This window comes from Chiloscyllium punctatum, chromosome 26 (assembly GCF_047496795.1).
Source record: "Chiloscyllium punctatum isolate Juve2018m chromosome 26, sChiPun1.3, whole genome shotgun sequence".
Lineage (NCBI taxonomy): Eukaryota > Metazoa > Chordata > Chondrichthyes > Orectolobiformes > Hemiscylliidae > Chiloscyllium > Chiloscyllium punctatum.
In genome coordinates this window covers 57223528-57237966 of record NC_092764.1, presented here as the reverse complement: position 1 = coordinate 57237966, position 14439 = coordinate 57223528, and the positions used below count along the sequence as shown (strand labels likewise).

The window sequence follows — 14439 nt, the reverse complement described above, 5'->3', positions numbered from 1 at the left end:
GGAACAAAAACTGTTCACAAAAATCTAGATGTGGTCTCACCAGCACCTTGTACAGTTGGTTAAGACTTCCCTACTCTTATACTTCAATCCTTTGAAATAAGGGTCAATATCCCATTAGCCTTCCTGATTACCTGGTGCACTTGTGTGCTACTTATGCATTTCAAGCACAAGTACCCCAAGTCCCCTTGTGTTGTAGATTTTTACAGTTTTTCTCCATTTAATTAATACTGTTCTTCCTTTCAAAATGAACACCATGCTTCATTTGCCAATGTTTTGCACATTTACTTAACCGTCTCTATAAGCATCTCTCTGTAAACTGTTGTATCCCTATTCCCACCTGCCTTTCCAGCTATTTTTGTGTCATCAGCAAACTTTCCTGCAGTCAGATAGTCCTTCCTCAAACTCACTCATATATACTGTAAACAGTTGCAGTCCCTACATTGCACTCTGTGAAACCCCATTGGTCACAGGTCATCAACCTGAAAAAAAAACCTTATTCCCCACTCACTGTTTTGTGGCCATAAGCCAATTTTCTATCAATGTCAATATACTACCCCCAAAACCAGGGACTCTTATCTCATGACTTAACCTTTTGCGAGGTGCCTTGTTGAATGCCTTCTGGAAGCCCAAATACAATACATCTACTTGTTCTCCTCCATCCACTCTGATTGAGACTTACTTTAAAAATGTGAACAAATTAGCCAGATATAATTTCACTTTCATGAAAACATATTGACTCTGCTTATTAGGTTCTGATTTTTCATTTGTTCTACTATTATCTATTTAATACTTGGTCCTAGACGGTTCCAACAACGCGTATTCAGCTGATTGGCCTATAGTTACCCACTTTTGCCTCCCTTTTTGAAGAGGAGTATCACAATGGCAAATTTCCAATCCTCTAGTACACCTCCAGCATCCAAGGATTTTTTAGAAAATAGCAAGCAATGCATCAACTCTCTATAGCTACACTTTCAGGATCCTTGGATGCAGGACATCAGGGCCAGAGGAACTTATTTGCTTTTAGCCCCATTAGTTTGTTTAATACTATTTAATACCATAAGACATAGGAGCAGAAAATAGGCCATTCAGCCCATTGGGTCTGCTCCACCATTCAATCATGGCTGATAAGTTGCTCAACTCCATTCTCCCATTTTCTAGCCGTAACCCTTGATCGTCTTGATACTCAAGAACTTATGTATCTCATTCTTGAATATACTCAATGACCTGGCCTTCTGTGACAATTAATTCTATAGATTCACACTCATTGGCTGAAGAAATTTCTCCTTATCTCCATTCTAAAAGGTCTTTCCTTTACTATAAGGCTATGCCCTTGGGTCCTAGTCTCTCCTTCCAATGGAAACATCTTTCCAACATCTTCTCTGTCCAGGCCATTCAGTATTCTGCATGTTTCAAATAGACACCTCCTCATCCTACTAAACTCTATTGAGTATAAACCCAGAGTTCCTCATATGTTAAGCTTTTCAATCGTGGGACCAATTTCTTAAACCTACACTGAACACGCTCCAGGGCCATTACATCCTTCTTAAGATATGGGGCTCAAAACTGCGCACAATACTCCAAATGTGGCTTGAGCAGAGCTTTATAGAGCCTCATAAGTACATCCCTGCTTTTATATTCAAAGTGTCTCAAATACCATCATTGCATTTGCGCCTGTGGGGGCGAAACAGTGGCTCATTGGTTAGCATTGCTGCCTCACAGTGCCAGGGACCAGGTTTCAATTCCATCCTCAGACAACGGTCTGAGTGGAGTTTGCACATTCTCCCTGTGTCTGCGTGCATTTCCTCCAGTGCTCTGGTTTCCTCCCACAATCCAAAGATGTGCAGGTTGGGTAAATTGGTCATGTTAAATTGCCCATAGTGTAGGTTAGGTGCATTAGTCAGGGGTAAATATAGGGTGGGTCTGGGTTACACTTCAGAGGATTGGTGTGGACTTGCTGGGACAAATGGCCTGTTTCCACACTGTAGGGATTCTATGAATATTCAGTCATCTCAAAATAAATGCCATCATTGCATCTGCCTTCCTAACTACTGACTCAACCTGTAAGTTTACCTTGAGACAATCCTGGACTAGAATTCCCAGTCTTTGTACTTCAGACTTCTGAATTTTCTCCCCATTTAGAAAATAGTCCATGCCTTTATTATTCCTACTGAAGTGCATGGCCTCACACTTTCCCACATCATATTCTATCTGCCACTTCTCTGCCCACTCTCCTAACCTATTCAAATCCTTCTGCAGCCTCCCCACCTCCTCAATGCTACCTGTCCCTCATACATCTTTGTATTATCTGCAAACATATCCAGAATGCCCTCAGTGCTTTCATTTAGAACATTACTGTATAAAGTGAAAAGTTGTGATCCCAATACTTGTCACTGGCTACCATCCTGAGAAGGATAGTTTTATTCCCACTCCCCACTTTCTGCCAGACACCTTGCCTCTGACACTATGGGCCTTTATATTGCACTTTGTCGAGTGCTTCGTGAAGTCCAGGTAGATAACATTCATTGGCTGTCCTTGGTTTAACCTGCTTGTCACTTCCTCAAAGAATTCGAGCAGATTTGTCAGGCATGACCTTCCTTGATGAAACCATGCTGACTTTGCCGTATTTTACCATACATTTCCAAGTATTCAGAAATCTCATCCTTCACAATGGATTCCAGGATCTTACCCATGTCTGAGGTTAGGCTATTTAGTCTGTAGTTTTCTGTCTTTTGCCTTACTCCCATTTTAAACGGGGAGTGTCACAGCGATTTCCAGTCCTCTGTGACACTCCCTGTTTCTAGCGATTTTTGAAAGATCACCATTAACACCTCCAGTCTCTCTTCAGCTACCTCCCTTAGAACTCTGGGATGTAGTCCATCTGGGTAATGTGTGCACCTTTAGGCCATTCAGTTTTTCTAGCACCTTCTTCTTGGTGATGGCCACTATACTCAGCTCTGCCTCCACACTCTCTTGAATCTTTGGGATATTACTTGTGTGTTCCACTGTAAAGACTGATGTGAAGTAATCAGTTCCTCAGCCATTTCCTTGTTCCCCACTACTATCTCTCCAGCATCATTTTCCAGCAGTCCAATGTCCATTTTTGCCTCTCTTTTGCTCTTTATACATGTAAAGAAACTCTTACAGTCTACCTTTATATTACTGGCTAGCTTACCCTCATATTTAATCATCTCCCTCCTTACTTCTTTTCTTGTTGCCTTCTGTTAGTCTTTGTAAGCTTCCCAATCCTCTGGTTTCCCACTGCCCTTCGCCACATTATATGCTTTCTCTTTTGCTTTTATGCTATCCCTGACTTCCCTCATCAGCCATTGTTGCCTCATCCTACCTGTACCATGCTTCTTTTTCCTTGGAATGAATCTCTGCTGTGTCTCCTGAAATAGTCCCAGAAACTCCTGCTATTGTTCTTCCATTGTCTTTCCTGCTAGACTCTTCTTCCAGTTAATTCTACCCAGCTCCACCCTCATGCCTCTGTAGTTGCCTTTATTCAGCTGTAATATTGTTACCTTTGATCCAATCTTCTCCCTCTCAAATTGCAGAGTAAATGCAATCATATTATGATCAGTCTCCTTCATCTTAAGCTATCTTATCAAGTCTGTCTCACTGCCCAACAGTAAATCCAATATTACCTGTTCCCTCATGGGCTCCACCACAAGCCACTCCAAAAAGTCATCTCGTAAATATTCCACAAATTAATTTTCTTGCAATCCACTACCAACCTGATTTTCCTGTCCACCTGCATATTGAAATCCCGTATGATCACTGTATCTTTGCCTTTCCTACACATCTTTTCTATCTCCTGGTGCTTCTGACTGTTTGGAGGCCTGTACATAGCTCTAGTTATGGTTTTTTACTTTTGCGATTCCTCAATTCTACCCACATAAATTCTACACCATCTGACTCTAATTTGTTTCTTACTATTGATTTACTTTAATTTCTTACTAATAAGACAACACCACCTGCCTATACTTTCAATAGGATCCTTGAATATTCAGCTCCCAATCCTGATCCCCTTGCAGCCACATCTCTGTGATGCCCACCACATTGTACCCGCAAATTTTCATCTTAGCCACAAGCTCAATTGCCTTATTCCTTATACGGCATGGATTCAGATTTAACACCTTCAGCCCTGTATTAACCGTTCCTCTTCTCATCATTTGTTTGTCCAGTGTGCTTGCTAGCCCTTTCCATACACCCTGTCCTATTTGTGTCTGTGCTGAAGATTTAAATAATCTCTCCTGAGTTCTGTATTATTACCTCCTCCTTTAATTCAGGTTTTTATTATTTTCTATAACTGAAACCTCTCCCCCCACCATTTAGTTTAAAGTCCTGTCTAAAGCCCTAGTTATGCGAGTCGCTACGTCTCTGGTCCTAGCACGTTTCAGATGAAGACCCATGAATGCAAACCCCGTTTCTCTGATGATGGTACTTAATGCCTACCCCATAATCTTTAGTATTAATCGGATGCTTGAAGTATCTACCCCATTAAAGACTGATACTAAATGTCTATTTAACTCCACTGTCATTTTCTTATTTGCCATTCTATCTCCACAGTTTCATTTTCTAAGAGGCTTGTGTTGACTTTGGGCTCTCTCTTCATCTTTTAGAAGTGTCTCTTATTGTCAGTTTTTATATTTCGTGTCAGTTTGGCATTGTACTTTGTCTTTTGTCGTGTTTTTAGTCCTCCTTATCTGCATTCTGAACTTATCCCAGTGTTTGATGCGATCACTGACTTTCACTTCATTGTATGTTTTTTCTGTAAACTTAATACTCTCCTTAATTTCCTTAGTTAGCCATGGATGGTATATCCCTCTCTGAGAATCTTTCCTCTTTACTGGGATAGATTTTTGCTGAGAGTCAAAAAGACAAAAGAACTGAAGATGCTGGAATTCAAGGTAGACATGCAGGAGGCTGGAAGAACACAGCAAGCCAGGTAGCGACAGGAGGTAGAGAAGTTTGTGGGCGGCACGGTGGCACAGTGGTTAGCACTGCTGCCTCACAGCCCCAAAGACCTGGGTACAATTCCCGCCTCAGGCGACTGACTGTGTGGAGTTTGCACGTTCGCCAAGTGTCTGCGTGGGTTTCCTCCGGGTGCTCCGGTTTCCTCCCACAGTCCAAAGATGTGCAGGTCAGGTGAATTGGCCATGCTAAATTGCCCGTAGTGTTAGGTAAGGGGTAAATGTAGGGGTATGAGTGGGTTACGCTTCAGCGGGGCGGTGTGGACTTGTTGGGCCGAAGGGCCTGTTTCCACACTGTAAGTAATCTAATCTAATCTAAGTTAATGTTTCAGGTGTAACCCTTCTTCAGAACTGGGGTGAGTATAAGGGGAGCTGTGGATAAATGGAGGGGTATGCTGGGGGGGGGGGGGGTGTGGTTTGGATGGTGGTGGTGGTTGGATTGAGGTAGTGATAGGTTAACACAGGTACAGGGTGTGGCCTGGTCGGTCAATTGGAGGAATAAATCCGGTTGGTACCTGGAAGGGTTGGTCATGGGAATGGAAGGGAGGAGGGGGCCTGGAAAGAGAGTCAAGGGATGGGAAAGGAGGTTAATTGAAATTGGAAAACTCAGTGCTAAATTCTCCAGGCTGAAGGCTGCCCAGACGGAAGATGAAGTGTTGCTCCTCCAATTTGTGGATACATTACGTCCTTAAATATCTGCTGCTCCTGCTAATCTAATCACCCAGTTCACTTTGACTAACTCTATCCTCATCTCATTGTAATAAATTAAGCACACTCGGGAACTGAAAATTAAATTTTATCATGTTGTGATCACAACATCTGAGGGAATCTCTTACCCTAAGGTCATTTTTTAAACTGTCCTAATGCACTTGAAGAATTCATTGTCATTCCAATTCAATTAACCCAACCAACATGAACATTAAAGACAGCCATAAATATTTGCTGAATTCTTTTTCATGCTCTCATTCTTTAATGATATATAAGCTTTCCAGAATGGCTATTCTTTGGTAGGAGTTGTGTACAGATCGCCAATGTCTTCCATGCTTTGTTTTTTTGTTTTAACTCCACCAAAATGAACTTTATATCATCCAAGCTATCATCCAAACCTCAATCGTCTCTCACAACTGTCTTCAATTCATCTCTTATTAATAGTGCTACCCAACCACTTTCTCCTTCCCTCTTGTCCTTCCAAAAGATCAAATATCCATGAATATTAAGTTCCCAGTTTTGATCTCCTTATAACCATATTTCCATAGTGGCTAGGAAGTTATATTTATTTACCTCTATTTGTGCCATTGGTTCATCTACCTTGTTCCAAATACTTTGTGCATTAAGATAAAAAGCCTTTAAGTTTTTTCTATTATCAAGTTTTCCCACACTTTATGCTTCCTTGGTGCATATGACATTCACACTCTCTGTCCCTTCCTTTTATTTTATGGTAACAATCAGCCCCATTACTAATGTGCAATCCTATTTTCACCTTTAACTTTGATTCTAATTTTCCATCCAACTGAACCCATCACTTATTTGGAATCGGGGGTAAAAAATACTTCACTGAACCAGATACATAAACACTGTGCCCACAAGAGCAAATCAGAGAATGAGAATTCTTTACCAAGTAATTCAGCTTCCAATTCCTCAAACCTTGTCCAAAGTCTACCACACACATTAACAGTGTGATGGAATACTCCCCAAATGCCTAAATTACTGTAATTCAAACACACTCAAGATGTTCAATACCATCAAGGACACAACAGCTTCTTCAACTGGCGCCATCCACCATCTTATAATTTACCCTCCTATCAATGGCACACAGTGTAACAGTGTGCAGTGTCTACAAGGTGCATTCATCAAGGTTCCTTCAACAGCATCTTCCAAACTTAGAATATCTACCACCTGAAAGAACATGGGCAGCAAGAGGAAGGAAACATCAACACCTGCAAATTCCCTTCCAAAACATCCTGATTTGGAGATATATCATTATTCCTTCAGTGTCACCAGTTCAAAATCCTGAAACATCCTCCTTACCAGTGATTTGAATGTATCTACTCTACACAGACTACAGCAGTAAAACAAGGCATCTCACCACCATCTTCTCAAATGTAGTTAAGGATGAGCAATGGATTTGATAGACATATCTATATCCCAAGAACAAATAATTAAAAAAAGAACTTCACAGAAATCAACAACATATCCATTGGTGAATTGTAAAATCACTGACGGTAATTTCACAAGTTGTAGGTTTAAACAAAAACCAGAAGTTGCTATTTGTTTCAGAGCAATAACAAAGAACACTGATAATTTCAATATCATTAGAACCGCAAAATCTAGGGCAGTATTTAAATCTGAGCATAGGTAAATAAGGGAGGTCCTTTTAGCCCTTGAGCCTATCCTACCATTCAGTGAGAACATAGCTATTCTACTTGTTAACGTCATATATCGACTCTGTCCCACTTCCTTAATACCTTTGGTAAATAAAATGTGCCAATCTCAGATGTAAAATGCATGAATTGCCATTTACAAGAGAGTGTTCCAAATTTCCATTTTTTTTGTCTCTTCCACTATAATTGTTTCATAATGAATCTGGAACTAAAAGCTAGTGTCTTTGGTCAATCGTCCTAAAACTCCACCTGGCTCAGTCTTCTTCCTTAGGGAAGGAAATCTGCAGTCCTTCCTGCTATGTTCTACATATGATTCCAGAACCACAGCAGTGTAGTTGGCTCTTGGCTATCCCATTAAATTATCATTCAGTTCAAGGGCAATATGGGATGGACAACAAATGTTGACCTTATTAGTGACATGCAAATCTCATGAAAGAATAAAAATAAAATGTAAAAACATATATTTGGATATCATTTTTGATGAATCTGGGTCTAATTTTTTGAGTGTACCTTTTAGAATTACAGACTTCAAACAGTTTCTTCCTATCTACTTTATGATTGTCACAGCCTGCCAATTAGAAAATTCACTCATTACTCTTACTCTGTCACCATGCATTCAATTAAATTCCCACCCATGCCATTGGCCTTCAATGTCACTAGCTTCAACTTTACGCAAGACACCATAGAAAGTATTCTATCCAGATGCATCCAGAGAGGTGTGGCAATTGCTCTGCCACACCTCTCTGTTGTAAGCACAGCCCAGTCCATCATGCAAGCTAACCTTTCATCCATTGACTCCATCTATACTTCTCACTGTCTTGGACTGGCAGCCAATATATTCAAAAACACATCCCAACCAGACTATCATCTCTTCTAACCTCTTCCGTCAGGCAGAAGATACAAAAGCTTAAACATATGTACCAACAGATTCAAGAACAGTTTCTTCCACATTATTATTAGACTTCTGAATGGACCTCTCAAATTTTAAATTTAATGTTGTGCACCTTCTCTGGAGCTGTAACATTGTATTCTCCACTCTGTCTATTACCTTAATTCCATTTGTATGGTATGATCTATCTGTGCTGCACCCAAAACAAAAACTTTTTACTTTACTGAGATACATGTGACAATAATAAATAAATAAAAAATTCTTATGGCAGATTAAAAAAAAATCTTCTCAAAGTTCATAAATAACATCCATAGATGTTCCTTGTCGCCTACTTTAGTCAAATATTCAAAAAGATTAATCAGATACTGTCTGCCCTGTAGAAATGCATATTGGCTCTTTCCAATCAGCTTAAACCTTTCAAAATGTTAATTCACTCTAGCTTCATTATAAATTTTTATTATTCCCCAACGTAGATATCAGACCGACTAACTTACAATGCCCTAGTTTGTCTGACTTAAATGGCAAAATTACATGCCTGATTTTTCAGTCTAAAGGAATGGTTCCCGTATATATAGAACTTTAGAAGCTCATGTAAGTAGCGGGTCTGCAATGTTTAAATCCATGGGAAAGGAATTGATCCTGAGGAAGCCACCCTTTTAGATTCATTGGGCAGAGTCACTGAATGACATGGGCAATGACAAACATTTGCGAAAATATGGGGGTCGAGAGTGTGATGCTGGAAAAGCACAGTCGGTCAGGCAGCATCCGAGGAGCAAGAGAATAAGCCTGAAATGTTGATTCTTCTGCTCCTCGGATGCTGCCTGACTGGCTGTACTTTTCCAGCACCACACTCTCGACTCTGATCTCCAGCATCTGCAGTCCTCACTTTCTCCTATTTGGGAAAATATGGCAAGAATGGAAACATGAGATTCTCAATGTCAAGAATTTTTGCACAGAGTTTTGATGGTTAGATGAGAATTTTGCAAACAAAGTAGCAAGGGCATTTGTAATGTATGAACATCTCATTATTATTTAACCTCACCTCATTTATATGCAAGTTACTCTTGTCCCAAACATTGGAGAAAAACTAGACAGAAAGAATTCCCAAAATGAAAATCAAGATCAGAGCAACTGTAATTCAGCTTATTTTCTTTGGGCATCCATTTTGGCCAGCATTCCAGAACATCTCAGGGTATGCTCCGTAAGTACTGTCCAAAGTGGCTGGCACCAGATAGGCACCAAAGTCATCACATAATAGATCAGAGAATCCCAATGGTGTGGAAGGAGGCCATTTGGCACATTGAGTCACACTAACCCTCCAAAGAGCATCACACCCAGACCCACTGCCTCCCACCCTATCCCTGTAATCTTGTATTTCCCAAGGCCAATCCACCTAGCCAGCACATCTTCAAACTGTGGGAGGAAACCAGAGCATCAGTTGAAATCCACACAGACACGGGGAGAAAATGCAAACTCAACATAGTTGCCCAGGGCTGGAATCAAAACTGGGTCCTTGGCACTGTGAGGCAGCAGTGTCAACCACTGAACTATTGTGCCACCTGTTATGATTTTACTTAAAATATGGTTCACCATCTCTGAAGCTCACCAACACCTTTCATTGCAATGCTGTGTCCAAGCTGCTTTGCACACAGGAACACACATTAGAACAGGATGTATCTCTGGATTTTAGCTTGCCTACTTAGCACTTACTTTACACCTATTTGGATACACTTAATCCTTGTCTTTTTGCGTCCTGCCTCATTCAGAATTTAAAGGTTCACAGTACTTTTGTCTTGCCTTATCGCACAGACACAAGCTAGGCAAACCTATCATGTTTACCAGCAATTAACCATTAAGATGATGGATGTTATGTCTGGCACTGTGCTATGTCAATATCACACCCACAACATATGGAAGCAACTTATAAGACAAAAACACTGATGACCATTTGCTTGGATCACTATCTCTTAAAGTTTAAAAGCAGTAATCCTTAGTCAAGTCCAGATGGATTGTCATCAATGAACTTTGTCAAAAGCCTTCTGAAAGTCCAAGTAAATCACAAGCACTGTCCTCCATAACCTTCGCCATCACCTCACCCCCTCCCTCACCCAGAATCACCTTGAAGAATCTCAGTGGATTTGGCAAGCATGTCCCTTTCATAAATCCATTTGGACTCTGTCTGATCCTGCCAGTGTTTTCCCAAGTGCTCAGCTATTAAATCTTTTATAATGGACTCTTGCATTTTCTCCACTGCCAACATCAGGCTGACTGGTCTATAATTCCTTGTTTTCTCTCCATTTCTCTTCTTAAATAAAGGGGTTACATTGCCTAACCTCAAAATTGTGGGAACTGTTCCTGAGTCTATAAAATCTTGGATGATGACCAATGTATCTAGTAGATCTAGGGCCACTTCCTTAATCTATATCCCAGAGTAGATACCAGACCCTGAGGATTTATCTGCCTTCAGTTCTTCCCTTTCATTAAACCTTGTGTTCCCCAATATCTCTGGTATGTTATTTGTGAACTCCTTTGTGAAGACAGAAGCAAAGTATGTATTTAGTTAGAGAGCCATTTCTTTGTTTCCCATTATAAATTCCTTTGTTTCTGACTGTAAGGGACCTACATTTGCCTTCAACCTTTTTCTCTTCATACACTGATTGAAACTTTAAAGTCACATTTTACATTCCCCAAAAGCTTACTCTCATATTCTATTTTCCACCTTTTAATCAACTCCTTTGTCCTCCTTCACCAAAATCTAAACTGCTCCTATTTCATAAGTCTGCTGTCTTTCTTCACCAATTTATATAGTTTATCCTTGGATCTAATACTGTCTCAGGACCCTAGTCATAGAATCAACTACATCACTCTCAATCTTGATGAGGAATTCTATCTAATGTGGACACTCATCCCCAAGGGGCACATGTAACTAGAGTGTCAATTACTCCTTTAAGTGGGCTGAAGAGTGTGTTGCATAATCCTTGCATGCTGTCCTCTGTACAGCTAGAGCAGGCAGAGGGCAGATGTGATGGATGCTGAAGAGCTGAGAGAGCAGCTGCAGTCTTCGAAGAAGAAAGATGAGGTTATTGAGCAACAGAAACATTATCTTCACCATGATAAAGCATTGGGTCCAGAGAGCCAGATGGGACTTAATTTATACCCTCTTCCAAGAGATCTCTGTTGGGTGAAGTCATCAGTCACACTTGTAAATTTGTTACTGCACCAAAGGTAATCAATACCATTTAACCCAGTTTTTGTTTTAGTTCTTTCTTTGCTTTTCCTGCTGTTTAATAAAAATTAACATTCACAATGGGTTTGAAGGCATTATAGCATCTGGCGGCACTCCCATATTCAATAATGATAATGTAATGCTACACTAGATATTAGGAAGACAGTGGCAATCCTTCAGACACGGTTCTAACATTGAATGGCACTGAGGAAGGATAGTCATAGAGTCATAGAGATGTACAGCATGGAAACAGACCCTTTGGTCCAACCCGTCCATGCCGACCAGATATCCCAACCCAATTTAGTCCCACCTGCCAGCATCCGGCCCATATCCCTCCAAACCCTTCCTACTCATCTACCCATCCATGATAAAAGACAATCCGAGACTTGTTTAACTAGACTTGTAAACATCCTCACCACACATCAGCACCAGTTTTGATATAGTATTTTTAAAGCTTCTTGCACTTGTATGGAAGCATTTCAGAGTAGATTTACTTTCTTTCACGTCCCTCAGTATCAGAGTCTGTCTTTGAGCTTTTATGCTTTCACAGGGCTACAGTGAAGTCTCTGGAGATTCATTATTGTAGCTGTTGTGAAAATGCAGTGCTATCGATCAGAAAGGTAATGATTTAAAGTGCCAATGTGTTTACAAATATGATATTCTATGTACAATGAAATGTTACCCATGCCTGTTATGCGCTTCAGAAGACTTTCCTTTCCCTTGCCCTCCCATTACCTCAAAACATTGTTGTCTGTCCATAACTGGGATGACTAGGGGGGGTGGGGGGGGGGGGAAGGCGTGGTCTGCCCTACTCAGAAGCCTGTTCACCATGGTATTTAGGGCAGATGACCCCAATAACTTTTGAGTCTAGAAGGCCCATACATGCTGTGTCTCCTGGCTAGATGAAGGCTCACACTCCTCAGCTTGAAATCCCACAGGAGTTGTAGAGATGCCACACCTTTTGTTTTTCCTAAGAAATTATTGGTGAGCCTGTGCATGGGTCTTCCTGGCACCATGCTGTCTCCTTCTGGGGAAGAGGGACCTGGAGGGAGGTCAACCTCCTTTGTACTTCTGTTGTTTTGTTATTGGTGTTAATCACCAATGGCTAAAGCAATGTTGGCATGTCCATCAGTCATTTAGTATTTGGCTAGATCTGACTCTCCATGGAAACCACTGACTTGTCCATAGAGACAGTAAGATGCAAGCATGCTGAAGACAGCACAGTACAGACAGCGTTGATGGACTCTTCCAATTCAATTTACTGAGTGTCTCCAACAAAACTGCCCGCTGTCCATTTCTGTTTTCCATCTCAATAAAGTTATTAATGGCTGATACCATGGGGTCGTCTTCTTTCTGGGGCTGAGCAGTTGCCTAGTCTTCAACAGTCCTCAAAGGCCAACAACCTGGGGCATTACTTCCTCAACCACTGCAGAAACGTGCCCATGATGTGATCATCAGAATGTGCTCCCAATTCTAATCTCAATAACCATTAAGGTGTCAGTAACTAAAATAGGGGAAGGCATGGGAGTCAGCTTGCCAGTGCATCCACTGAGAATTCTGTGCCTTCTTCCTCACAGATATTGGAGGAAATGATGTCTGGAGGGGCTGGTTGATGCCATCCATGCCGAAGGAAAAATGGGTATTAAGCTGTGGAGTAAAATGTAGTAACTTAGGCATGTTAAGAATACATCATAGTGGTGGTAATGGGAGAACAGCAACATGCTAGACAAGGAACCTTACTTGGTTGCTGAGTCATGGAGGTTTTGGCATCACCAAATAAGTAGTCACCCTCTAAGGCAAGGATTCTCTCCTCAAAGGGGCTGAGCAGACAAATGTTGGGCAGTCCAACACCTGCCTCGGTCCTCTCCATCATGTTGCTGTTTGTCATTTTCGCCTGCAATCAGACAAGGGCAGAGTTTCAGTGAAAGTGGCTGACAAGTTGTCAGTGTTAACGCAAGTTAAAGAAAGGTGTTGAGGTGTCCCAAGTGAGTGAACAGGAAGCTTAGTATTTTGGGGAGGGGCTAGGTAAGAGTGATTGAGGAAGAATACTACACTTGGTGAAAGGTGCATGCAGTGGCAAAGTTTGAGTGAGTGAGGGGCATCAGAGCAAAGATTGTGGCATTTATTCTTGTTGAGAAAGGAAGGTCATTAATCATCTTCTGACATTCCTAGGCATTCCTCTGGACTGTGAGCACTGCGCTGACCCTGAAGGAAACATCAGACAAGGTTTGCAGGGACTGGTGCTGTAGTCTCATGTGACGGTCCGGAGGAAAAAGGACAACTCTCTAGTCCATCTTCACCTCCAGGTCTCTGTCAGCAAAATGGGATGCCAACTTATCTCTAGGGTAATTCTTCAAACACTGCAACTGTGAAGAGTTATTCATGACTTACAGCATTTGAAAAAGTACACAGCTGAGATTTAAGTGTAGCAAGGAATCCAGAAGCATCTGACAGCAGCGAGACTTCTACCACTAAATACTTAATGCATATGTAATGAAGTAATTAGTGTAAAATTGTAGGAGAAAACAAAGAGAAACTCTCCATGAAACTCCCTGAAATTAACATTTAGCCAGATTTTAGGGAAAAAATTAGCCCATTATTTTTCTCAGTATTGTTATCTTGCTAATATCAAGGCGCATAAATCTATCCTGAACACACATTCATATGTTCACTACCTTTCTGATATGAGATTTAATTTCAACAAGTAAAATTGTTTCAAATCTTGTTTATTGAAGTGAGCCATTTTAGAGTAATGACAGTATCCTTGAATAAACCTCAATTTTCAGCATTAAAATCTAGAAATCTGAAATACTTGTCTGATTTCAAACTTCTCCATTTCCTTATCAAGTTCTTTGAACATAAACTGTAGCTTTCTAAAATTGCTTATTTTCAGAGGCCTGTCATCTCCTTTGTTCAGCATGTTTACAAAGAAAAAATTAAATTGCTTTTGATTTCTTCCCATGGCTATTT

General features: G+C 40.8%; 1 protein-coding gene across 1 annotated transcript in view; it reads right to left on the bottom strand.

Annotated features, from left to right (window-relative positions):
* The window catches only part of LOC140453247 (BTB/POZ domain-containing protein KCTD19-like), a 136229-nt gene that overhangs the window by 33014 nt on the left and 88776 nt on the right, over positions 1-14439 (bottom strand). The gene's annotated exons all lie outside the window — the stretch shown is intronic.